Below are 11,331 nucleotides of genomic sequence, written 5' to 3'. Positions count from 1 at the left end.
ATGGCCCCCCGGCAGGCTCGCTGCGGGATGGGGTCGTCCCAGTGCAGCCTCCTGCCCTCGTCCTTTTAAAAAATGTGGCTTTTTACATTAACAGATAGTGATAGGACATGGTGGAACGGTTTTTAACTAAAAGAGGGAGATTTAGATTAAATATTCAGAAGAAATTCTTCACTCAGAGGGTGGTGAGGCACTGGCACAGGCTGCCCAGAGAAGCTGTGGGTGCCCCATCCCTGGAGGTGCTCAAGGCCAGGCTGGATGGGGCTTTGGGCAACCTGGGCTGGTGGGAAGTGTCCCTGCCCATGGCAGGGGGCTTGGAACAGGATGATCTTTAAGGTCCCTTCCAACCCTAACCATTCTGTGATGCTGTGATTTTCATAGGATGGCATGTCAGCAGCCTGCTCACAGCCTGTTGTGTCAGGGGGTGCATGTTTTCGCACATGGCAAACTGATGGGTGAAAGTTGCAGACTGCAGAACATTGAGGTTAACTTGGAGAGTCAACTAGGTAAAAAAAGATATTGGGGAAGTCATATATGGGATATCTATTCGTCATAAAGGTACACTTCCAGCTTAGGAATTCCCTTAGCGAATTACTGGATGCTCAGTGGGTGCAGTAAAAATCACAGGATCACACAAGCACAGGATGGCTGAGGCTGGTAGAAACCTCTGCAGGCCACCTGGTCCAACCCCCTGCTCAAGCAGGGACATCCAGAACAGGATGCCCAGGTGGCTTTTGACAATCTTCAAGGAGGGAGACCCTGCAGCCTCTTTAGGTGACCCCATGCCAGCGCTCAGTCACTCTCACAATAAATAAGTACTTCCTGATGATCATATGGAGCCTCTCGTGTTCCAGTTTGAACCTGTTGCCTCTTGTCCTGGCACTGGGCAATATTGAAAAAAGAGTCTGCCTCCTTCTCCTTTGCACCCTCCCTTCAGGTATTTATAGACCTTGATAAGCTCCCCCCTGAGTCTCCTCCAAGCTGAGCAATCTGAGGCCTTCTTAGCATTTCCTCATAGAATGCCTTGGGTTGGAAGGGACCTTAAGGCTCATCTAACTTCAACACCCTTCCATTGACAGGGATGCCACCCACTAGATCAGGCTGGCCAAGGCCCCATCCAGCCTGGCCTTGAACACCTCCAGGGATAGCGCATCCCTGCTTCTCTGTGCAATCTGCTCCAGTGCCTCACTGCCCTTACACTGAAGAAAGGAGGTACCAGGAGAAGAGGTACTACAGGTACCTTGACCATCTTGGTGGTCCTCACTTGGAATCCTTCCAGTAGGCCCAAGTCTTTCTTGTAATGGAGAGCTCAGAAGTGGAGCTCAGAAGTTCCAGGTGCCACCTCATCAACACTGAGGAGAGGGGAAGGATCACCTCTCTTGACCTACTGGTGATCTTTTGCCTAATAGAGCCCATAATACCATTAGCCTACTTAGTGTCAAGGGCACATTGTTGGCTCATGTTCAACTTTGTGTCTACCAGGACTCTCGACAAACTAGACTTTGCACCACTGCCACTGGCCATCTTGTTACATACCAGCTGTACTTGACTCTGCCATCTTGTTACATACATTTAAGCAAAAGCATGTATTACTGCTGAATTTTTGTATGTTGTGTGGAAGAAAGGCATCATCAGGGCAAATTTCACGAAGATATGGCATCTGTGCTGTTTTTATTCAGGTTGTCAAGCTCAACCAGAGACTTCAAGTAACATATTACGAATGCTGCTGTGTACATTTAAAAAAAAAAGTGATTGTATTGCTTCTTTTAGTTTTGTAATATTTCAGTTTAGAAGTCCATTTATTTATTTATTTATTTATTTATTTATGTTGGGGGGGAGATAGTATTACTTGTTACAAGACATATTTTCTCTTAATTTCACCACTTCTTACTTACTCCATCTACCTACCTTACTTAAGTATCTTTACAACTGCACAGTTATTCTGTGTGGAAGCACTTTAAAAGTTATCTGTCTTATGGGACCTACATGGATATCATATTAAATAAACCTCTAATTACATACGTTTTGTGAGCAGTGGGAGATCTGCCTGCTGAAGACTGATTTCTTTCTTCTTGCTTCACCTCATTGTCAATGGATCGCTTCTGAGTCTGTCACTTCACAAAATATCTGCTGTTTTAAGAGCTGTTTACTTTGGAAGCCTGTGTATATTTTTCATTGATTTAAAGTTTGCCTTTTATCAGAGAAGGAAGCCTTTAGCAGAAAGGTTTGCTTAAAAAGGCAACCCCCTTACACAGTCCCTCACACAACACAACAGAATTGAAGATCTTGTGTTAATTCTTCATTCTTGGTTCTTAAATCTTTTTATTTTACACCCATGAAACATGAAAGATGTAAACTTTCATGTAAACTGGGTCTAGAATGAAGTGCACACCCCTGCAGTTTCTTTCCCAAAGCTAGCACAGGTGAAGAAAGGGTGGCTTCTGTTGACTCCAGCATGACCTCTTCCCTCCCAGGTCTGGGACCAGAGACATTACAGGGTAGGTTTGCTCATACTTAACAGTTTTATCAGTGGTGTTGCACAACACAGCAGGACCCTCTTGAGCTTTCTTCCATGGCTATGTTCCTTTCAGTTTTCAGTGTCGCCCCAATGGTTGAGCATTAGCTGGGAACTGGACTGAAAATTAGGATTGCCTGACAGGAAAATGAAATGCCAGAGTAGAACAGCTATGAGAGCAGGGCAATTACCTCATAAGGAGCAGCATTTGCAATTTGCATGTTTAAGCATCTTAGAGAACATTTGCCAGATACTCCGATTCATTAACTGACCAATTAATTAATTAATTCTTTTAGAAAAAAAGGGGTACAGCGACTTGGGATTTGTTAAAAATGTAAATAGCTTAAATCTGCAACATACTTAACCACTTATAAAAGACTATAAGAGTACTGTAGTCATCAAATCTGAAAGGGTGGTAGTCTCCAGCACAGGGGGGCGATGATAAGAAGTTGGAAGCTAGGTGCTGACCTCTTTTTCTTGCACAACTGTTCAAGGAGTATACATCTGTAACACCCAAATATGTGGTTGGGTTAAACTGCTGCAAATCCATATGCGGACCATTACTTTGCAAAAACTGTTGCTTTAGTGTTGCTCTACTAAGTTAGGGGTAACCCAAAATAAGTCACCCCTAAAGCTCTTGACTAATCATTAACCAGTTAAAGCACTTACATTATTGTCTGTTTGTCCTTTGATAAGACAAAATCATATTTAACATTGCTTTATTTGCAGCAGATTTTCAACTATAATGCAAATTCTATTTCTGGATTAAAACAAAACTTACTTGGGTCTAGCTCTTGTGTAATCTCAATATGAAATTCTTAACATTTCTAGGAAAATTTGATGCCCCTTTCTGGTGTGTGTCTGTGTGAAGGAAACTACATGTGAGATTTCTTTTACTTAGCTCAAACTTTCTGAGAAGGGAAAGGAACAGGCTATATAGGCAGGACAGGGGAGAGAGGCAGAAGCATCATTGAGACAGTCTAACTGCCAAATAAAATAAAAATATTTTCACATCTATATTCATATAATATGAATTAAAATTTGGCAGCACCTCTGAAGACTTTCCCCACTGGATTATGGGCTACTATTCCCTTTGCTGTCTTTCTACATGTACAGCATGACAGTGATGTCTACACCTGAGCTGGTCACTCTTGAGATCCCATTATGGACATTGGTAGAACACTCTAATGCTTTTTGGGTACTGTTTATATCTGATGTCTGTTGGATATCTACTTTGGGAATGAAACACACCCCAGAAATCTTTATTTCTTCCAGTGACTTTCAAGGAAACCTGAAGCAATTCTCATGGGGTACTGTTATCACAGCTGTGTATGTTTAGCCACATAAAAACCATTGAGAAAGCATTTAAAAATGCAAAAAGTTATTAACTCTGTGTATAAAACATAACCCCCCACCTAAGCCAATAGATGGCAGCATTGTAAAATAGTAATGCGCAAACCTCTGCTTCAAACAGCAGTGCTGGGGTCTGAACTGGTTGCTCAGGAGAAGCAAAAATTCTGCCAAATAGGCCTGACAAGTAGCTCTGTCTCGCTAAAATATTCTGTCTTCTCTTAGCTCTCAGATGGCACGAAGTCCCTCTTTTTCTTGAAGGCTAACAAAGGGACCTTGTGCCATCTAGATTTTCAGAGCCTGAAAAATGAAAAAAAAAACACCCTAAGGGTTGAGCGCTCAATTAATTTCTATTTCCAGAGGCTTAACAGTGGAACATTTGGCATAGCAGCTTATGATGATTTAGATAAGGATTTTATGTGTTAATTTTATGCAGTATACACACACAATAAAACATTATAATGATACATTGTCTTCTTGTCTTTTAATTTTATCCTGTTGGTCTTTAGTCACTGAACCTATTTTATATCTTTGTTAATTTTGCCATTATTATACAAGAGCAGCATCTAAAGTTTTTAATTAGGAAGTACAAGGACAACGTGCTGTTTCTGTTATATAGAAAAAAAAAAGAAATGGGAATTATTTCACATTTGTTATCACTTATTTTTCACCCAGAAAACTCTCAAATAATGTCAGACATGCTTCAGCACAGGAGGTTCGGGCTGAACATGAGGGGGCATTTCTTTACTGTGAGGGTGACAGGGCACAGGGACAGGTTGCCCAGAGAGGTTGTGGAGTCTCCTTCTCTGGAGATATTCAAAACCTGCCTGGATGTCATCCTGCACGATGTGCTCTGGGTGATCCTGCTCAGCAGGGTGGTCGGGCTAGGTGATCTTCAGAGGGCCCTTCCAACCTTGGCCATTCTGTGATTCTGTGTAAATGCCTGCAGTCAGCAGGCAACACGTGAAGAGGCCACAGTAAGGATGGAGACAGTGAAACCATCAGAAGATGTGGGCCAGGTTTTGGTTCATTTATCTAAGGAGAGACTCAGTGCCTTGACCAGAGCAGGGCAGAGTTGTATAGCCAAAAGGCTGCGACCACAGTGGTGAGAGAAGGCACCAAGTCTGTTTTATGCTGTAAACTGAAAGGGGGAAGATTTAGATTGGATATAAGGAACAAATTCTTCCCTCAGAGGGTGGTGAGGCCCTGTCCCAGGCTGCCCAGAGAAGCTGTGGCTGCCCCATCCCTGGAGGTGCTCAAGGCCAGGCTGGATGGGGCTTTGGGCAGCCTGGTCCAGTGGGAGGTGTCGCTGCCCAGGGCAGCAGGGGTGGAACCTGATGGGCTTTAAGGTCCCTTCCAGCCCAAACCATTCTGTGATTTCATGGTACTGCGTTCTGTGCAGGCAGAGTGGCTCCCACCCCACCAGCAGTTCTCCTGGCTGACAAAGTGTGTATTTGATACAAACTACTAATGCCTGAATGTGGCCCTGAGAAGGAGTGTTGAGTCAAACTGCATGTAGGACAAGCCAGCACTATACCTGGCTTCATGATTACCCTTCACCTTCTACTTTTATAACATTACTAAGCCCCAAATGATTCCCAAATGCATATGGAACACTCACATAAGAATACTGAAGTAAACCCCATAATTATCAGCATGTAGCCCACAAAACTCATGATGTCAAGTTAATGTCCCAACCTAATACTTTATCTACTCAGTAATATGTGGTATAATACTTTCTAAATGATTTTTGACCAATGATGTTTAAACAACATTCATCATTTTAATAGTATTTTTTCCCCTCTTTTGACAAACATTGCGTATGAGGGATACAGATGACTTCCCAAAACAAACTTTTTTTTGTGTGTGTGTATGTGTGTGCGCTTTTATTTGTATACCGAATTCCTTCATCGATCTCTGAAATATCATGAATTGCCTAAGAGGTATGGATATAAAAATTCCACCTGATAGACATTTTGTATAGAAAGAGTGCAAATCCTGTGACTTGGGATCAGGTTTGTTCACTATTTTGTTTGTGTTAATTTCTGCATAAGCTTAAAAATCATCTTTCAAATAGAAGGTCAACTTTGATTGACTACAGGTTAAACCATGTCCCACTTAACCATGTCCCTAAGCACCACGTTCAGCCTTTCCTTAAACACTCCCAGGGACAGTGATGCCACCACCTCCCTGGGCAACCCATTCCAGTGCCTGACTGCTCTTTCTGAGAAGAAATGTCTCCTCATTTCCAACCTGAGCCTCAGTTAAAATCACTCAGTTACATACTTGTCAGTCCTTTTAACTGCTTCATTTATTAGCATTGCCCTCCATCATTTTTTTAATTTATTTTTTTTAATATTTCTCTTATTTTTTGTACCTACCTGTTATGCCCACAACTCTTAAAGCTGTCTCTTTGTAAGCCGTAGCTCTCTTTCAATTGTTACTGCAGATGCCTCACTGATGCTGTTTCTATGACCTTTTGAATTTCCACAAATGCAAATGTCTGTGCCCAGTGCAGTAGGTGAAAATAATCATATCCATAGCCACACCTGCATCCTGAGACAGACCACAGCTTGCTGACCGATCTTTCTGCTAAAAGAGGGCTTAGAGGAAGCAAAAGGCTTTCTCTGTGTTGTCTCTGTCATCTGTTATAAAAGCTTTAGTTGCAGTTGCTTTGAACTGAGACGAGAAGTGCACTGAAGAGCCATGCAGAATATAGATTAGGTGTGTGCTGATGGTGACCTGTCCCAAATAGGGGGAGGCTGCCTGATCCTGCAAGTGTATTGCTTAATCTCCACATAGCTGAGAGTGATGAGTTGCCTATTGCACTGCTCAGAGAGCTGCAGAAAGTTCTGGATACAAAGGCAGGAGATGGCAATGGCTCGATCCTGGGTCAGAGCTGAGCTTGGTGCACAGGTGGATTGACCCAGCCACCCTGAGAAGTCAGTCTCAGCTGCTTCTTTCAGCAGCCAAGGATTTAGATGACCACCAGCTGTGGAGCCAGTACAAACTTACTGAGCGGCATGGCTCTGATGGCAGAAACACATCTGAACTGTTCACAAGTCTCTTCTGGTCCAGGAACTACGCATGGCTTTTTAGTTCTTTAGGGTCAAATTAAGTCTGTGAAACTTAAAACTGACTCAGGACTAGATTAACACTGAGAAGAATTAAAAAAAAAGGTAGTAGAAAAGTACATAAGTGCATGACTTCAAGATGCTTAATTCACAAGACAGGATCCGAAGCTGAAAGCCATGTCTGAGGTTTTCTGTTCAACCCAGGGGGAGAGCTGGGTGCTCCAGAAGAGTTATCTGAAAAATATTTGTGCTGGGACCTGGGTTCGTTCTACCAACTTTATGCTTCCAGATGAAGAGCCCATGCTCCCTTTATGCTCAGGGAAGAGCACAGATCTCTGAGCTAAGATCTCTGGAATGGCTGCTCCCATTGACCTTAGAGTTCAGAAATAAGCTTAGGTATTTCTGCTGGGTATTCAAGGGTAGGCAAGAAGGTGGGGAAACCACGATGTGAAGACATCTTTACCTGCAGCTATTCTCTCAGAAAATGATGTCTCACTCTTTTTTTTAGGTGGCAATGAGAAGTCATGATGAATGTGCGCCCTCTGATTATAGAAGGGCCCGCTGAGCACATCACTTTCTTAGAAAATGAAAGATGTGTGTTTAATTCCTTTCAAAACCTCCAAGGCTTAATAGTCACCCCCAGGAGAACAAACAAACCGTTTACCTCTTGCTGACCATGAAAGCCTGACCCCAGTTTATAGACCAACATCAGCATTTCATTTTTCATTCCAGTGCTTGTATGATTCCACAGACGTTACTTGGCGAGTCTTTTGGTTAGCTTTGCCAGTGGTATTGCAATGCTCCAGACACAAATATTTTGGCCAACTTAAATTTATAAAAAAAGAAAAAAAAAAAAAGAAAGAAAAAAAAAAAAACAACAGACAAGCAAACTGACTGGAAATTTAGGGAAACAAATAACGTGTTTGTTTCAGTAGGAGTGAGTAATTATGAGAAAAGTGTTAGGGGGGTTCATAAACTTTGAATATTTTGAGCATCAACAGCTTGTTTATTTTGTCTGATCATCAGTTGGACCCAGTTTCTCTGTGTAATTACCTCCATCATGTTAGTTCAGTAAGAATGCTCTTGTTGATTGAAGTTTTCATGGAAATATTTGTTAATGTTCTCAGTGTAGCTTGTTCCCTATGGGGGCATAAGAAGGGAAGCAACTTTCCTCAATAAAATTTGCGAGAAGACTGAGGGAGGTGTCATGTAGGCCTCTCCTCCAATTTATTCTCAGTTCTCACCCATAAGATCTGACTGTTGGTGATATATAGGAAGCTGATTTCTGCTTTTGGGCTGGAGCAATGTAATTTTAATCTTGGAAATATCAGACAGAATTATGTGCTTATACATCGTATGTTAAATATGAAGCAAGATCTCTGTTATTGAGAATGGTAGGATCCACTGTTTATGGGGATTTGCTTATATATAGAAAAAAACAAGACACATTGGACATATGAGGTTTGTTCTACATCAAATATATTATTTTTTCCAGCAGCCCTGTCTGGTTCTGGATCTTGCTGAGCAGGTATGGCTGTGTTGGGTTATGCACATGGTACAAAACCTCTGGAACTTCCTCCCACACGCCGGTCCAGAAATCCCAGAAAAGTGGACATATTCTGGAGATTTTCTCCATGGAAAATTCCCGAGTCAGAAAAATGTGCTTCTTCAGGAGAACCCAGCTGCATGCAAACCCAGATAAATGGCTTACATGCAGCATGTAGTTACTGCTGGTTTGGGAGACACGAATCTCTCTCTACAGGGCATCTCATTCTGAAGGCTTCACTTCATTTTCTCTTCTCAGTTCTGCCTGGGTTCAAACTTAATATGAGTTGACTGATAACTTTAGGGTATGGCAAACATTGATAGAGACTAGTTTTGGAAATTCAAGATGTTTTTGGAAAATTTAAATAAAATACGGAAGTAAATTTAAATTAATCAATCTTTGTACAGGAACTGGCTTTTTAACATTGCAGGCAAACATTTTTTCTTTTGATTGTTCCACGAGTGTTGCTTCTGGGTCACGTTACAGCTAGGTTACATTTGACTGAGATACTCTGGCTGGAAGTCCCAGACAAATTCTGAGAATCCTGAAGGGTGCAAAGATCTTAACTGTGAAGCAAGGGTTTTAAAGAAGCTGGGTACATGTCCCGCTGCTGGGTTGGCTCCTTTTGATCCTGCATGCTTTTAAGCTTTCTGCCACCTGAATAATTTTGCTATTGTTTCCTTGCTGTCTTTGATAAACTTCATAAGCAGAGACTGGACCTCTTTCTCAGAAAGGAACTTCTGGGTACTTCTGGTACAAATTCTGTGCATCTATCATTCTGGTACAACCCTGGGAACCCCCTACATGCCAATTGCTTATTCCTTCTCAGAGCTCTGATTGTGAGGGGATGGTGGCTTTATAAGAAATATGTGAAAGATGAAGCAAGCAGATGCAGTCTTGGTAAGCATTTCAAAAAAAATGATGACTGTTCCCAGTACCTTGCACAAGAAATCAGAACCAGAGCGAATTCACATCTACCTCTACTCCAGTTTTCTCCTTGCTCTGGAACTGTCCTTGGGCCCCTTCCTCCTGCAGCAATGATATGTCCTCTCCCAGCAATGTCTCTATCCTGGCATGCTATACTGGTCCTATCCTTGCTGCCTTATCTCCTGGACTCACCTGTGCTCTCTCCTTAGACCAAAGTACTTCATGTCAATTAAACCTTTTACCAGTCTTCACATGCCATCCAAGGTCCGACTAGATGATCCCCCACTCAGTTACTTCTCTTGTGAAGTTTAGGTTTAGGAAAGAAGCTGGCCAGTGTCATAACGAGCTCTTCGTCCCTTGAGATTTCCATGTGGTGGATGACAAGAATTTAATGACTAGAAGAGTTCAGCCTGTCTGTGGAGTTCATCTTGACTGCATCTTTCCTGGGGTAGCCTGGAGATAGCAAGAGAGCCTAAAGTGAGCTGGACTAATTGCTCTGGGATATCACAGCCTGTTCCCTGCTGTTCTCTTTCCTAAAGACTCAGCTGTTTTTTTTTTTTTTTTTTTTTTTTTTTTTTTTCTATCACAGGGCTACAGTTGAAATGTATTTATTCCAGCTGACATGCTCAGGGTCTTCTTGCTGTGGTTGGCAATGTACGTGTTAAGTCACTTAGGAGGCCTGGTATGCAGGCACAGTCCCACCACATGGCCAGAGGTGATATGCACAGAGTGACCCCAGGAGAGGGGGGACCTTGCTGTGCTCCTGAGACACTGCATGTGTGATTTTATGAGTGAGAAAGATAGTGATGAATAGTCTCTGTTACAGGTTATGTGACACATGCTGGCAGAAAGATGGCATCGCTGCATAGTTGCTAGCCCTGAATCGCCATCGTTGGGAATATTAGTCCAACAATAAAGTAAAATAAAATAAAATCAGAAGATAACACAAACAACAGATAGAGTAGACAAACTCTGTATATGAAGTGAAATTGCAGTCTTCACAAACACAAATTCATAGTATCAATCTGTTTTTAAACTGTGCACAGAGAGACTCCACAAAGCATTTTATAACAATTTGCAGCCAGTCAGACTGAGTTCCTAGGCACAAGCTTTGAAACTCCTGCTTCCTTTTTAAGAGAATGAGCATTTAATTTATTACTGATGTCATCCTTTGCACAATTTTTAGCAGAGAGGTCAGAGAAGGACTAACTACCTGACCATATCAGTCATACTGGAACAAACTGGACCAGTGTTCAGTAATTGCCCTGTAAAGACAGTAAAAGGCATATAAGTGCATGTAGCGCCTTTGCAAATACGTGATGATAAATTGAGGTGGCATTCATTCCCAAATCATTAATTATGAATTGTTCATCCGTTCTCTGTTAATTTAAATGTTCTTTGTGGTTTTTATCTTCCCAGTTTGGTATCCTATGATTTACAGCTGAAGCATCTCTCTGTTCAAGGAGAGATTGCGATTTCCAGGGAGACTTCTATAGAATGAATAATGAAGCACTTTTTATTAAATGACTGAGAAAAGCAAAATCTCACTACCAGTATTTCCTGGAGGGTTTATCTTACAGGGAGGTGCACATAGCGTTGACTCAGTGTAGCATGAAATCTTCAGGAGTAGAGATGATAATCTGCCTCTACAAAATGAGAGAAATTCTGGTGTGATAAATAATGCTCACTTCCAAAAGCAAATTCAATGTTTACTTGTTGAATATCCCAGGCATGTGCATACACACAATATTGCCAGACAAACCAGAGATTACTTCACTTTTGTTATTTTGTATTATACTTACTGTATGTTTTACCCAGAAACACAGGACAAGCTGTGATATTCACTAGACATGCACCAGATATACAAATCAAAAATTTGCTAGCATAGAAATGAATATGAATACAATCCTATTGTGGGAAAG

The sequence above is a fragment of the Aythya fuligula genome, chromosome 1 (genome assembly GCF_009819795.1).
Source record: "Aythya fuligula isolate bAytFul2 chromosome 1, bAytFul2.pri, whole genome shotgun sequence".
NCBI classification, from domain to species: Eukaryota; Metazoa; Chordata; class Aves; order Anseriformes; family Anatidae; genus Aythya; species Aythya fuligula.
The sequence above is the reverse complement of the archived record's forward strand: the minus strand, read 5'-3'. Positions refer to the sequence as shown.